Genomic DNA, 12,431 nt, shown 5'->3' with positions numbered 1-12,431 from the left:
GCGAATATGTATATCACTGAATTGGTTTCTCAAGTGATTTTACAATGACCTGCAACATTAAATGAGAGCCATGTGATTTTGATCATAGAGAAACATCTAAATTAAAAAGAAAGATTGATAAATGTTCCTAGAAGGAAACCATTTTCGGAATGGTGACCTTAGGTCTTGTGTTTTGTTGAACTCTAGGAAATTCTGAACCAAACCATCCTCTGTCTGTCTTTGTTCTAGCTGGAAACTTAACCAGCTGATGAATAAATTTACTGCTGACAGTTTCCATCCTTTTCATATACACAATGTCAGTATAAAAATGTAATAGTATTTTTATATTTGCTTTTAGCCGACAGTTGTTTTTAATAGTGTCATATCTTCTCTAAATTTGTCTTGTGCCAAAATGCAAATATCTATTATAATATGGTGCATTAAGTTTACCACATAAGTGGTTAGCATTTTTTTAGGGCCTTGATTTTTAATGAATGTTGCCTTTGTTAAAAAAGAAAAAGAGAAAACTTTGGAAAATACCCAGAAAGTGTATTATTCAGTTTTATTGAAAGACGACTCTGGTGATTGCCTAAGAAAAAAATGAGACCCTTGAATAAATCAACAGAATTGTTGAGAACAGAATGCAATCTGAACTAAAGGCTTGTCTCCTTTTATGAGGATAGCATTGGTGTAGTGACCATTAACACTGAAAAGCAACATTGATCAAGTAGATTTTGCTATACATACTGTGCCATATTCTGATAACAGAGCCTTTAAGATGACTCAAGTCAAACCCTGATCTTTTCAGCAAAAGAGTATGTAGTATGTCCATAATGTCCTGCTCGTCCAGAAGTGAGTCTGGAAAACACTTCCCTTTTCTAGTATCTGTTGGTGCCTGTGAGTTTTGAAGTTATATCTGCTTATCTTATTTCTTCTTAATCTATGATGGTGTATATGAAGAGAGAGGAGCAAACTACACATGACCCCAGTAATGCTGAACAGGGCACAGGGCCATGCTAATTCCTGGAACAATCTCCTTTGTGTGATGATATATGTAAGATTACTTACTAAAGGGGAGAGCACAGGCTGCCACTGTTCCTGGCACTTAACAGGTGTCACGAGGAATGCTGAAAGTTAATTTTGGGGAACTTGAATAGGTGAGAGTAACTGGGAAAATATCAGTAATACAGACTCACTTTCCTGATGAGCCCTGAATTTCATGCCAGCAATGTTGGCGAGGAGCATTTTTGCCTTAAATTAATTTGACTTTGTCTGAGCTCAGTATACTGCTGTATGTGAATGACAGTTGGCTTGCCATTGAAAAAAATCCAGAGATGATTCTCAAGCTTCCTTGTGACAGGGAGCACTGGTCTCTTCTCCCTCTTTATTTTTGCTGACTTGTGACGCTGACAGATACATCATTCCAGCTCCCTGCATTGCAAAGACATGACCAGAAAGACTGGCAGGAGGAGAGAGGAACTCCTGGTCAGAACCTTCATACCAGGGGATCATTTCTGAACAATTGAGTTTTCTGACTTTAAGAAAAAAAAAAAAAAGGACTACGTAGATGTTTCTAAAGATCCTATTGTGCAGTGAAGACATTGACGACATTGAAAACACTGTAAACATTTCCACAATGCCTTTGTGTATTGAAATGATTATTTACCATTAACAAAAAAAAGGGATAAAACCAAACAGCGTGCATTCACTTGAAATGGAAGATTTCTGATGTCCTGCCCAACTGTTCCATTTTTCTACTTCTTAGGAGAAAATTACCCAGGAAAACTTTTGCTATGGTGGGGGAGATACCAGGATGGTTTTTAAAGTTTCTAGTAAATAGTTGTGTTCATCTTCAGGAAATGTCCAGCCCTAAAAGCCATTCTCTTTACCATATGCATACATGTCTGAACACTGCCTGCTTACTAACATGTCCTTCATAGATTAAGTAGTATTCTTTTAAGTATCTTCACAAAACTGGAATTAATTTGTTTCTTCTCTTTTTGATTAACTTCATGACAGAGGGGGCCAGCACTGTGATGACTTTTATTTCCAGTCATGGCGGAACTGTTATGTAACTGTTATGTTTCTGAGGTTAAGATAGGAAGAGGGCAGGATCAAAGGCAGGGGCAAATAACATTTCCTTCAGGAGAGCAAAGATTTAGGACAGTAAAAAGAAAGCAGATGGGACAATATGGTATGACATACTGAATTTTGGACCATAGCCACTAAAATGCTTCCTAGCTGTTAAGTTTAGTGAGATAGTTTTAAGCATCAGAGTTTTTGTACTTTTGATTAAATTAGTCTCTGAAATTCGATAGGCTTTAGACCTTTAAACTGAAAGACCAATTTCCCTCTTGCTTCTTATGGGCAACTCAATATTCTTTACACGAACGGCTATAAATAAAAAGTATGGTGGAGAGTAACATATAAAAAGCAATGTTCTACCATGAGAATTCTCTCTAATGAAGAGTTTTCAAACCTAAGAAGAATCTAACCCAGCAAATATATTTTGAGAAGGTGCTGAATTAAAATGTTGAATTTGCTCAAAATTCAAGTTGCTCAGGAAATTCGAGATGATGCTGTCATTTGTCCTATAATTTGGAAAAATCTCGAGAGAGAACTAAGCAGTGGCCAGACAGTTCCAGTTCTTTGGTAAGCACTCTTTTGATATTTAGAATGTAGATTATGTTTATAAAATAAAAGAAAGGTTATCTCAAGTGCTCATCAGGTTATAGCCAAGCCCCAAAGTGAGAAAACAGCTTGAAAGTAGCTGTTTCTTGGAGTCAAACAGAATCTTGGTGGGATATAGTTGCTTTTCTGGGGACAGAAAGCACACCACTCCTAACTAACCACATGCCTGTCTAGAGATTAAGCGATACTGTGAGGGAAACGATGTGGATGCCTTAAAGGTGATGGGTGGGTACTAGTGTGCATGCACACACCCATCTGAACTATGTTGGTGGATCAGTCTATGTCACTTCACCTTCCTGCAGCACAGATTCTTGCTCATAACCTCATCGAGGAAGATGAGGAACATGGTGCTGGTTACTTTCCTGTGTTGGGAGGCTGAGGTGGCAGCATTTAAAGGCGCTCTCCTGTGCTCCAGCCTTTCTTGTCTACATGGATTCATCTATGCAAGCTTGTGTTTTCATGGTTTATGTTTCACATTTGCTTCTTCGAATATCAGGTTGATCATGATGTTAAGAATAATTTTTAAACCAAAGTATTGTAAATGTAAGTCTGTGTGCTTTGTTTTCCTGGATGGCGTGACGGGTGATCACCTGCCTTGTCCTTCTCTCTTAATAAAGTCATACACTTGTTAAGTCAGTGGTCTGTGTCTTGTGTGCTCTTTATTGCACTTGGCTCAGGAAGGTGTATTTGTTTGGGGAGCATTATTTTTCTTCTTTACAGAACAACTGATAGATCTTTAAAATTGTAAAATTTTTCTCCAATTTTACTTCTGGCTACTTTCTGCAAACATGTCTGAATGATGCTGTTGTGCATTACTGTGGATTATCAGCCATACTCCCTACTATAGGTAAAGTACACCTAGGTTGGGCAGTGTTGGTGGCCTGATTGATGTCTTTGGGAGAAAAAGCAGGTAAGTGGATTCTCATATGGTCTTAATGCCTAGCTCCTGCACAACCCTCTCTGCCTTGTGGATACTTAAGTGGACTTTCAGAACATGGGTGTTAATAACCAAATTTATTTAATATTTTGCTTTATAAAGCTTGTTTCAGGGCTGGGAATATGGCCTAGTGGCAAGAGTGCTTGCCTCATATACATGAAGCCCTGGGTTTGATTCCCCAGCACCACATATATAGAAAACGGCCAGAAGTGGCTCTGTGGCTCAAGTGGCAGAGTGCTAGCCTTGAGCAAAAAGAAGCTAGGGACAATGCTCAGGCCCTGAGTCTAAGGCCCAGGTCTGGCAAAAAACAAAACAAAACAAAAAACTTGTCTCGTTTTTCCTGGTTTTGTTAGGAAAGCCATGGTGTAGAAGCTGATTCTGTAGAAATGTAGCAGAACTCTCATTCTATGGTATTTAGATAGTATACTTAAGAAGCAAACTAAAAGTTGGCAAAATCACTTTATCAGAGAACTGGACAGAAGTAGGAAAGATTGCAATGAATGTGCTGCAGGACGTTGGGGATTCTAGGATACCTGCTGAGGAAGTGCTTCCCTTTAAGAATGGCCAGGAAGAGTGTTTCCTGTGCGCCTGGGTCTGGGAAGCCTTAAAGACTTCCTAGGCATCTGGAAAGGCCTTATTAGTTCTGCTCTGTGTATCTGACTACACTCTAGTATTACTCTAGCTCCACACACCCAGCAGACTCATGTATACTGCCATATGAAAACATGTTACTGAAGACGTCATTAACTTGTACGTATTCCTCTAACCAAAGTCAAAGTCAGTTTTGTAGTTCCTGACCTTCAATGTGAGTCTCCTTTATCTTTGGATGTTCTTGTAAACTTGATCACCTTTATACCTTCTTTGCCACATTCTCAAACATAACCCCCTCCCCTTTTAAAACAATCACTCAGCCTGTACATAATGTTAGGCATGTATTTAATTATGCCTGCCACTCTTACTTAGTCATTACTTCATTACCTGTCATTTTCTCTTTTTATTAATTAAATTTTATTGAGAAGGTGTTGTGCAAAGGGAGTACAGTTACATAATAAGGCCGTGAGTACATTTCTTGTGATATCTTACACCCTTGTTTTTCTTTCCCTTCCCTAGGCATATATACAATATCCATGGTACCAAAATCATATAGTAACCACGTAGGGTACGCCAAAGGAAATTCACCTAGAACTTTTTTTTTTTTTTGGCCAGTCCTGGGCCTTGGACTCAGGGCCCGAGCACTGTCCTTGGCTTCTTCCCGCTCAAGGCTAGCACTCTGCCACTTGAGCCACAGCGCCGCTTCTGGCCGTTTTCTGTATATGTGGTGCTGGGGAATCGCACCTAGGGCCTCGTGTATCCAAGGCAGGCATTCTTGCCACTAGGCTATATCCCTAGCCCCTCACCTAGAACTTTAATGTCAACAATAGAATCCTCCTTGTCCCCCCCCCCCCCCCGCTTTTTAAACAATCACTCAGCCTATACATAATGTTAGACATGTCTTTAATTATGCCCTACTCTTAGTTACTTAGGGTCATTACTTCATTACCTGTAGTTTTCTCTTAATGACTGTTCAGTGTCTGACTGCCACCTCCACCTCCATACCCTTAAACCCTTAAACCTTTAGGGTCTTCAGACTTCCGGTTGAGGTCATTAGAATGTGTCCTTGTGTGTTCATGTTTGTATGCATGTATGCTTAGGTATGTACTTGCACATTCCCATGTGTGTTCACTGGCAGATTTATCATTGGTTTTAATGGTATGTGTACATATGACAATGGACTTTCTGGCCTAGAAAAAAGTATCAGTTGATGCTTCTTCATTATTCCTTTTATGTATTACAGCTTTGATAGCGTGTCAAAGAACCTCACCCTTTTAGATAAAGATTGTTTTCCATGTATTTTTTCTCAGGAAGTTTTGCAGTTTTACATTTAAGTTGCTAATAGATTTCACTTGACATTTTGGTGACGTGTGATGTTTAGATATGGATGAATTTTCCTGCCTCAGTATTCACTTGCTCCTACATCCAGTTTAGTTCAAAGGTCTTATTTCTATATTAAAATGCCTTTGCTCCGTTTGTGGAAATCAATTTGTATGTTTTGTGACAGTCTCTTTTTCTTTAGTATTTTTTTTTATTTTGCTATATTATGCTGTATTTTGGTTCTGTTCTGGGCATAGTATTGGAAGTATTACGCAACTCTGGATACTCAACTATTAAAAGATTGAGCATCCTAAATCCAAAATTTGTCGTGTAAATGGATCCAAAATTTAAATTCAAAACGTTGTTACTTTTATTATGATGCCTGTTAGGCAAATACTTTACCATTTGAGCAACGTTCCCAGCCCTTATTATTGTAATTTTGAGGCAGTGTCTTGCATTTATTTGCTGAGGCTGGACTCAGGCAGCAGCCTTCTCTAGGATTACAGATATATTCCTTATGCTCCAGTTTATGTCCAGTTTGTTATTTAAGATAAGGTCTAACATTTTTGCCTATGCTAGCCCTGAACTGCAAACTTTCTACCTCTACCTTCCTGGTCCCTGAAAATTAATAGCTTTGTCATACACAGATTTCTTTAAAACTATTGTAGAAAATTCACTTCGGATGTTTATAGGGTAAATGAATGTACTTAAGGGAATCTCTTCTTAGACTTTGGTACCCATACCCAAGACAATTGATTTTTGTGTATACAGGTTTTCCAGACCCTGAAAGAATGCAAGCATTTCACATAAGGGCCGCTCAGCCTGTAGTCTTGAACTGGAATAGACTGGCCTTCCACTTTGTACTTGTTCAAAATTCCCTTGCCTTTTACATCAACCAGGGAGAATGACATTGCTCCCATGTCATATCTTGTACACTGTAGTGTTGATTTGTGTCTCCATGTATTTAGTCTCATTCCTTTGTCATTATTTTAGACTTCTCAGCATATACTCTACATTTCTCTTAGATTTACTTCCTCTGATTGTTATGTGATTGTAAATGTTAAGAGTTTTAATGTCTGTAAATTCTTTGCTATCCCAGACCTGACTGCAAGGATATAGAAATAAACTGTTATTTGTCAGTTGTCATCTGTTACTTATTTCTTTTCTGGGTACTTGGATCTCATCGTATGGCTTTTCTGAACTCATTTGTCCTAGTTTTCTCTAGTTACTGCAATTTCCTATTTATGCAACCATGTCATCCCCAAATTTTGACATTGGTTTTTATTCCCCCCCCCCCCCGATTCTATCGTATGTTTTTTCTTTCCTAAAAGGGCAAGCATTTGTTTTGGCATCATATAGAGCATAAACTGTTTAGCTTATTTTATTATTTAATTACTATAGTTTATTGATTCCCTCTTTTGTGTTCTGAGAGCTTTTACACCTTTGGTCATATTTGTTGAATTTTTTGAAATGATTTTTTCTATGATTGATATGATCAAATGATTATTAAGTAGTGCTAGCAAGCCTAATTTAAAATCCTGGCATGAACTTTGTCAAATTGTAATTTGGGGAGTAGGGGGCATGGGACAGCTGGTAGAGTACTAATTAGTGAGCAAAAGTGGCAGGCAAAAAAAACCCCATATTTTTTGTTATTGAAATGTGTTTTAATAGTTTACTAAGGACTTGTGCATGTACTTTTGTCATGCACATGTAGTTTGTTTTGTATTATCTTCATTAGACTTAATACTAGGTAAATGATACCTTGATAAAATGGAAAATTGTTCTTTTTTATTTATTTTCTGGATACACTTGTATAGAGTTGGTATTGTTTTCATAAAGTTGTCAGAATTCTTCCATGAAACAGTCAATGAATGGAAATTTCCTGTGAGTTTTAAAATTACAAATTGGATATCTGGAATTGTTTCAGGGCTATATAAATTATGTCTTTCATATTAAGTTAATGTTTGTGTTGGCATGGGGGCTTGAATTCGTGGCCTGTGCTCTTTATTTCCTACTAATTGCTTTGGGTTTACTTAATATCTGTCAGAGTCTTGAGTTGGAGCTTGGGTTTTTGTTTTCAGATTTTTTCCCCAATTTTCTTTCCCAAGAATTTACAAATAAAAATCTGGGAGAGAACAAGATGATGGGTGACATTGTCCAAAAAGAAATGTACACTTTACCTGACTTACGTAACTCCTCTGTATATCACCTTCATAATAACAAATAAAATTTTAAAAAAGAATTTATAAATATAAATATCCCAGTTCCCCATTGGTTTAAATGTGATCCACAAAATTTGATACAGTGCATTTTAATTTACCTTTGTTTTTTGGGGTCTAGGAATGTGGTTTAGCAGTAGAGTGACTAGCATACATGAAGCCCTGGGTTTGATTCCTCAGCACCACATACACAGAAAAAGCTGGAAGTGATGTTGGAAGAGGTAGAATGTTAGCCTTGAGCAAAAAGAAGCCAGGACCAGTGCCCAGGCCCTGAGTCCAAGCCCCAGGACTGTCAAAAAGAAAAATAGATTTTAATTTACCTTTATTTCAGTTTATTTTTAAAACCTATCTTAAGAGTTACTCTTAGAAACATGGATTATTAAGAAGCGTTTTAATTTCCAAGCGTGTGGGGAGTTTCCTTTGACTTTTCCACCATTGGTTTCCAGTTTGAGTCAGTTGTTAAAGGATATGCTCTAGTTGTGTGATTAGCCACAGATGTTAATTGTTAACTATGTTATTATGGCATGGGACTTCACCTATATTAGTATAATTTACATAAGCACTTCAAACAATAGGTGTGTTGTGGCTGTATAAAGTGATATTCTGACTGTTGCTTGCCTTAAGCATGTGTGTCGATTATCTTGTATTTTTAAGTCATGTCTACTAGGTTTTAGTGATTTTCAAGTTAGGCAAAGAACACCTTTCCTCACTCCTGCTAATCCTCAGGTTAGAACAGATTGACAGAATAATTCCAAAATAAGATCTCTTTCCCCTGTTCTCTTACTCTCTTTCTTTTTTACTTCTTATTGATTTCTTTAAGAAAAAATAGATTTTTGCACATCAGTACTTGACAATTTATCAATACTTCACATGGAAACCAGAAAATTAATAAACTTATGAAATACCATGAAGCTTTCAGAATGAACAAGGAATATCTCAGACATAGACTAATCCATAGGATGCATTTTTAAGCAAAAAAGATGGAAGACATGTCACCATGAACTTAGAAGAGTAGGATGATGACATTGTTAAGTAAAGATGTTTACTTGTAACAAAAAGGGGAATGTATAGGTCAGAGCTACAGATGCTTACTATAGAATATCCTCATTTCATAGATTTATATTAAAATTAGATACTTATTCTAAATTTAAAACAATATATAAGTGAACCTATTTGAATTGGCTATGCAGCATTTTTCTCTCCATCACTATTCCTATCTCTCTTGATATAGGCATTTAAAAAATATCTTAAACCATTCTTGTTTATTGAAGAGGTCTAGAAATAACTCAGTAATAATGTAAATCTTTCAGGCTTGCAATAGTATCTTTACTGAAAGACAGTTGGCCTCCATAAGGAAAGGACTTTTTAGATCAAACGTAAAGATGAAATTGGATGTAAACATAAAGGTGAATTTGGAAAATCTTGCACTATTAGTTGTAAAGAAATAGAAACAACTAGGATTCTGTCAAATTGAAGGGGTTCCAATCCTCCCCCCCCCCCCCCAAGGCCTCAGGACATAGACACTGTCCTTGAGATTTTGTGCTCAAGGCTAGTTAGTGGTCTCCCACTTGAGTCAGCTCCACTCCGGTGTTCTGAAGATTGATTGGAGATTAGAGTCTCAGACTTTCCTGCCCAGGTTGGCTTGGAACTGTGATCTTCAGACATCAGTCTGCGAGTAGCTAGGATTGTAGGTGTGAGCCACTGACACCTGGTTGGGAATGCATTTTTGTTAGCAAAGTTTCTTCAGTATCTCAGAAGAGATAAAAAGAAAAAACCTACTGGATTCTAATGCAAATGGTCCCCATAATTATTGTTGCACAAAAATGTGAAGGAATGAAACCCACCCAAGCAGTAGCATCTCTGTGTGCTGGTTGCCAGCTTCCTCTGGTGTGGGGACTTACAGACAGGCACCAAGGGACAGAGAGGCCTAAGATTCATTTAAAAGCATGTGCTAAAGTCTCTGCTGATTCTCCAGCCCTGTAGCCATCCTGACTGGAAAGCTGTTGGCTTTATTCTAAACCAGGGGAAACGGGATTTGGTGAGATAGAGCTGGCAGTGTCCTGCTTCAAGGAGAAGATGGTAACAGAGCTCAGGATGCGGTAACAGAGCCTTCCCAGCACATTCTGCAGTCTTTCATGAGGGCTACAAGAGAGAACTGAGTAGGAGACCTGGGGGACATGGAATAAAGGACTAATCTATCAGAAAGGGGCATATAAAACACGGAGCAAATAGCTAGTAAATTGGAGATTCAAGCCAATTTTTTTCAGTAATTGTGAGTTAAAGCTACAACTGAAAGACAGGGTTGCTGTACTATATATAGTGCTTTACAAGAAATAAGTATGTAGTGCTTTACAAGAAATACTTAAAAGAGGATGTATGGTATAGAAATGCTCAAATTCAAGGACAGAAACAAGACACTTCAAAAATGTTTCTTTTTTTAAGTGCTGTAATAGATATTAATTAAGGTAATCTCTTAAATTATTGGGGAGGAGCAAAAAATTGGTAAGAGTAAAAAATGAATGTAATCCAGAGTTTTACGGAGTGGACAAAAGAACTTTATTTTTACAACGCTATATGGAGTAAGCTTTCAGGAAGTAAGTTTCCTGTTGTGCTCCAAGCAACTTGAGCTCATTCTGTCTACCCCCTGCCTCAGGATTCTTTGTAATTCTGTGTGTAAATATAACCCAAATCAGACAGGAGAACTGCCTCACAGTGGGGCAGCACCACTGGGACTAGAAGTGGCTGGAGCTACTTCCCACCTGTGCTGCCTCTGGCATGGCTTGTGGGTACTCGGTGGTGAACTTTCTATGATGAACTAATGTATGGATGGAAAGGAAGCAAGACTTCTGAGCTCTCCCCAACTTGGACATTGTTTAAATCCACATTTATTAAAGTCTTAAGATCTGAGAAGGAAATGATGCATAGGGGAAGTTGTAAGGGAGTAAAAACAGATCAGAACAAGCCTCTTGGGAACAGGTTGTGTTCTTTTCCTTCCTTCCTTCCTTCCTTCCTTCCTTCCTTCCTTCCTTCCTTCCTTCCTTCCTTCCTTCCTTCCTTTTTTCTTTCTTTCCTTTTTACTCTCACTTGGCTTTTTTCACTCAAGGTTGGTACTCTGCTATTTTAACCATACCTCTACTTCCAACTTGTTTTGCTGGTTACAGTCTCATTAACTTTCTGGCCTGGGGTTAGCTTTGGACCATGATCTTCAGATCTTAGCCTACTGAGTAACTAGGATTACAGACAACAGCCAGGGATGTCCAGCCCTGGGGTCATGATTTGACCTACTACTTCATTAGCAGATTATGTTTGCAGAAATGAGCATTTTAAATGAGTGACCCACACCTCAGGTGGAGAGATTTGTGAGCAAGGTCCTTTGGTTTGCTGTGTAGTTTTCTCCAAGGCAAGGCTGGCAGGTTTACAGAAGCTATGAATGACTCCCCTCTCTCCTCATTCACTGAAGGCTTCTTATCGGAAATCCCCAGAACCAATATTAGTCATTAATCCATTTTCAATTTCTGCCCACCATCTTTGCATCTCCCCTCCAGGAGGTGCTTCAAGAGAAGCTCTGAATCACACACCTGCCTGGAATTCAGGCACTCCACAACATGGCGGGGAGACCAATGGTTCTTTACCTATCAGAGCCTACAGGTGCCCTTTCTCTGCTACTCTAGCACCTTGTCTCCACCCACCCAGCCATCACTTGGGCTCGCAGTAGTTCCAGTGAGCACACAAAGTGCATCCCACCCTCTCCCTTGCTGTGTGTGGGGGGGGGGAGGGGAGAGGTGTGTGATTCTTGATACTTCACCACACTAAGGAATCTCCAAAGTTGATCAGAAAAAGCAAATCCCTCCACAAACGCTGCTTTTCAAGATTTTTTAGTCTTCCATATACATGAAAATTTAAGCCAGTTTTACTTTTCTGCAGAAGTCTATTAATTTCAAATGTAGCATCAACTGCATGCATGCCACAGGACAGAAATACAAATATATACTGTTTAAAATATCCAGTGACACTTTATTTAAAATAAGTGGAATGGGAAGAGATAAAATTGATAATTTTAACTCAAAATGTCTAATTTTGACATATATAAAAATTAAAAAAATCAGAGACAAAACTGGAAACATCACCACAGAAGCAACCAAGATTCAGAATATAACAAGGGACTATTTTGCAAACCTATATGCTAATAAATTTGAGAATCTGGAAGAAATGGATGAATTCCTATCAAAAATATTTAAAAGTAAACAGACCCATATCCAACAATGAAATAGAAACTGCAATAAGAGATCTCCCATCCAAGAAAAGCCCAGGTCCAGATGGATTCATAGTGGAATTCTATAAGGCCTTCAAAACAAAACTCACACCAATATTCCTCAAGCTCTTCAATAAAATTGAAATGGAAAGTTTGCTACCAAACACATTCTATGATGCCAGCATAACCTTTATCCCTAAACCAGAGACTCATCAAAAAAAGAGAACGTTAGACCCATTTCCTTGATGAACATCGATACAAAACTTCTCAACAAAATTCTGGCCAATCGACTTCAACAAGTCATCAAAAAAATCATACACCACGATCAAACTGGATTCATTCCAAGGATGCAAATCTGGTTCAATATATGCAAATCAATTAAAGTAACTCACCACATCAATAGGAGCAAGGTGAAGAATCACATGATTATTTCTTTCGACAC

General features: G+C 38.1%; 1 long non-coding RNA gene across 1 annotated transcript; it reads right to left on the bottom strand.

Moving 5' to 3' along the window:
- Nucleotides 1–1,379: 1,379 nt before the first annotated feature.
- Nucleotides 1,380–11,779, bottom strand: LOC125351874. The gene is made up of 3 exons (XR_007211037.1): nucleotides 11,751–11,779; nucleotides 8,991–8,994; nucleotides 1,380–1,514 (listed from the first exon to the last, which is right to left on the bottom strand). It is a non-coding gene; the product is annotated as an uncharacterized LOC125351874 (long non-coding RNA).
- Between the last annotated feature and the right edge of the window lie 652 nt (nucleotides 11,780–12,431).

Source organism: Perognathus longimembris, chromosome 5 (genome assembly GCF_023159225.1).
Source record: "Perognathus longimembris pacificus isolate PPM17 chromosome 5, ASM2315922v1, whole genome shotgun sequence".
Taxonomy (NCBI): Eukaryota; Metazoa; Chordata; class Mammalia; order Rodentia; family Heteromyidae; genus Perognathus; species Perognathus longimembris.
This window is presented reverse-complemented; position numbering and strand designations above follow the sequence as displayed.